This window comes from Scyliorhinus canicula, chromosome 2, assembly GCF_902713615.1.
Source record: "Scyliorhinus canicula chromosome 2, sScyCan1.1, whole genome shotgun sequence".
In the NCBI taxonomy this organism is placed as follows: domain Eukaryota; kingdom Metazoa; phylum Chordata; class Chondrichthyes; order Carcharhiniformes; family Scyliorhinidae; genus Scyliorhinus; species Scyliorhinus canicula.
Window position 1 is genome coordinate 245163697 of NC_052147.1, and position 3717 is coordinate 245167413.

The following is a 3717-nucleotide window of genomic DNA, read 5'->3' on the forward strand; positions in this document are numbered from 1 at the left end:
AGAGAGTGGTGGGTGCGTGGAAGGCCCTTTCAGCAGGGGTGGTGGAGTCAGAGTCATTAGGGACATTAAAGTGACTCTTGGACAGGCACATGGACAGCAGTAAGTTGAAGGGGTGCAGGTTAGGTTGATCTTATAATCAGATAAGTGGTCGGCACAACATTGTGGGCCAAAGGGCCTGTACTGTGCTGTACTGTTCTATGTTCTATGTTCTATGAAGGGACTTGGATGTATTTGTGCACGGTACACAGGAAGCTAGCACACAGGTGCAGCAGGTAATCAGGAAGGCTAATGGAACTTGGTCCTTATTTCAAGGTGGTTGGAGTATAAGAGTGGGCAAGTCTTGCTGCAACTGTATAAGGTACTGGTGACACCACTTCTGGAGAACTGTTTGGCCCCCATATTTAAGGAAAGATATTATTCCATTGGAGGCAGTTCAGGGAAGGTTCGTTGCGATGATCCCCGGAATGGAGGGATTGTCTTATGAGCAAAGGTTAAACAGTTGAAATGAAATGAAATGAAAATCGCTTATTGTCACAAGTAGGCTTCAAATGAAGTTACTGTGAGAAGCCCCTAGTCACAACATTCTGGCACCTGTTTGGGGAGGCTGGTACGGGAATTGAACACGCACTGCTGCCCTGCCATGGTTTTCATAGAATTTACAGTGCAGAAGGAGGCCATTCGGCCCATCGAGTCTGCACCGGCTCTTGGAAAGAGCACCCTACCCAAGGTTCACACCTCCACCCTATCCCCGGAACCCAGCAACCCCACCCAACACTAAGGGCAATTTTGGACACCAAGGACAATTTAGCATGGCCAATCCACCTAACCTGCACATCTTTGGACTGTGGGAGGAAACCGGAGCACCAGGAGGAAACTCATGCAGACACGGGGAGAACGTGCAGACTCCGCACAGACAGTGACCCGCGCCGGGAATCGAACCTGAGACCCTGGCGCTGTGAAGCAATTGTGCTAACCACAATGCTACCGTGCTGCCCCAGCTATTTAGTCTTATGCTAAACCAGCCCCTTGCAAAGCCTACTGCACCTAGTATTCCCAGGGGGTCTCCCATCCAAGTACTAACCAGTCCTGAGTCTACTTAGCTTCCGAGATCAGACGAGATCGGGCATTTTCAGACTAGTGCGGCCGTAGGCCATACAGTTTGGGACTCTACTCATTGAAATTTAGAAGAATGAGAGATGATCTCATTGAAGCATATTGGGCGCGATTCTCCAGAAAGATTTCTCAGTGTGGTAGCGAGTGGGAGCTGCTGTGAACTTCCCAGCGCTCGGCACAGCGAGGCTGGCAACGCTATTCAACATTAATTGGTCTACTTAACAAGGTTCCATGTGCTTCTCGCCGCCAAATGAAGGCTTGCCAGCTCATTTGTGGGACCGCACTCGCCAGCCCCTAACTCACAAGGTCAAGCATCACGTAAATAGCTCTTGCACAGCCAGCCCTACTCAGCTCTCAGCCATGGCGCCGAGACGCCCGTACCCAAGATTTGACGATAGAAACCTGGAGAGGGTCCTCGATGCGGTGGAGGCCAGAAGGGATGTCCTGTTTCCCCAAGAGTCCCGGAGGGTGAGCCACAGGGCAGCCACTGCTGCCTGGGACGAGGTGGTGGCAGCCGTAAGCTCGGGGAATGTGACCAGGAGGACTGGCCTCTAGTGCCGTAAGAAGGTCAACAACCAACACTGAGCAGCAGGGGTGAGTTGACACCAACAACCCCCATTCCCTGCCCTCAAAGACCTTTCTGCCTTCACACGAGCATCTACCCCACCAAACGTCTCTGCGGCTTCCAACCCTCCCTTCACCTCCCCCCCCTTTCACAGGTGGAGGGGTGCCGGACGTATGGATCCACCCACGTCGACACTACCACCAAGAAAGCACAACAGCACCTGTACCTCCTCAGGAAACTAAGGATGTTCAGCATGCCCACATTAATTCAAACCAACTTTTACAGGTGCACCATAGAAAGCATCCTATCTGGCTGCATAACAGCCTGGTTTAGCAACTGCTCGGCGCAAGACCATAAGAAACTTCAGAGAGTCATGTACACAGCCCAGTCCATCACACAAACCTGCCTCCCATCCATTGACTCCATCTACACCCCCCGCTGACTGGGGAAAGAGGGCAGCATAATCAAAGACCCCTCCCACCCGGCTTACTCACTCTTCCAACTTCTTCCATCGGGCAGGAAATACAGAAGTCTGAGAAAACGCATGAAGAGACTCAAAAACAGCTTCTTCCCCGCTGTTACCAGAATCCTAAATGACTCTCTTGTGGACTGGCCTCATTAACACTACACCCCTGTATGCTCCATCCTTTGCCGGTGTTATGTAGTTACATTGTGTACCTTGTGTTACCCTATTATATATTTTCTTTTGTTCCCTTTTCTTTTCGTGTACTTAATGATCTGTTGAGCTGGTGGCAGAAAAATACTTTTCACTGTACCTCGGTACACGCGACAATAAACAAAATCCAATCCAATCCTCACCACCTTCGAGGAACGGGCCCTGAAGTTGACGGGGGTAGACGAGGACAGAGCTGCACCAATGTTAGCGGAATCTGCACAGGTGAGTGTCATAATATACACACCAGTATATCATGGTGTAGACACACACTGATTGACACACAGCAAGACCAATCAACACACACACCACAGCCAATCACCAGTTAGAGCACACTCACTATAAAGCCAGAGGGCACTAGTTTTCCCGCTCATTCGGGATGCAGCCTCTAAGAAGGACAGAGCTCACAGCTTGTAGCACAGATCTTTACCATGTGCTGCGAGTACAGACTGGTTAGGATAGGCATAGGTCTTCAGTTTAATCTAACATAGTGTCGACCCACAGTGAAAGTATGTTCAACAGTTCCTAGCTTAATAAAATAGTGTTGTACTATTTCAAGTGTTGGTAGCCTGTATGTGTTACTGCTGAGGTAAACGCAGTCTCCACAGATCCAGAGTACCCAACACATCAGTGAGGATCCACCAGGCTCCACCCGGAGGACATGTCACATGTGAGTGGTTATTGCCTTACTGACTGACTCATTCCTCCCACTGACCATAAGTCCATTCTCTTGCAGATCCTCCTGCTGACAGCACCAACCCACCTCATGTGGCCCCCTCTCCTGCCCCTCAGGAAACCACCTCGAGGAGACCTCCAAGCAAAACATGGTCAATGCATCACAGATGTCATCCCTACCCTCTATCAATGCAGATACAGTAGTCCCCCGTTATACCTCGCTCCGCAATACCGCGGTTCGCGATATACCGCGGGGGGGCTTATGGACCCCAACTGTCAGTTGTGTCAATTTCAGCGGCCGGCTCACTTTGATCCGGAGAGGGAAGCTGCTCTCTCACTGAAACAATCAGCCGGCCGCTGAAATTGACACTGCCGGCTGCTCTCTCCCTCCAATCCAACTTTTAAGTTTTAATGTTTCTGATTGGAGGGAGAGAGCAGCGGGCAGTGTCAACTTCAGCGGCCGGCTGATTGTTTCAGTGAGAGAGCAGCTTCCCTCTCCGGATCAAAGTGAGCCGGCCGCTGAAATTGACACTGCCGGCTGATTGGAGGGAGAGAGCAGAGAACACAGGAGGAGGTCATACGGGCCTCTGCAAGACCAGCATGGTCTCACATCGCCCCTCCCCTCTGTAGCTGGGGTTCAGGTTGTAGCTGCTGGGGTACAGGCTGTGGCTGCTGGGCTTCAGGCTGTGGC

The 3717-nt window shown here is 51.2% G+C and overlaps 1 pseudogene; it reads right to left on the minus strand.

Annotated features, from left to right (window-relative positions):
- Positions 1 to 1032: 1032 nt before the first annotated feature.
- LOC119962524 lies at positions 1033 to 1151 on the minus strand (annotated as a pseudogene).
- Between the last annotated feature and the right edge of the window lie 2566 nt (positions 1152 to 3717).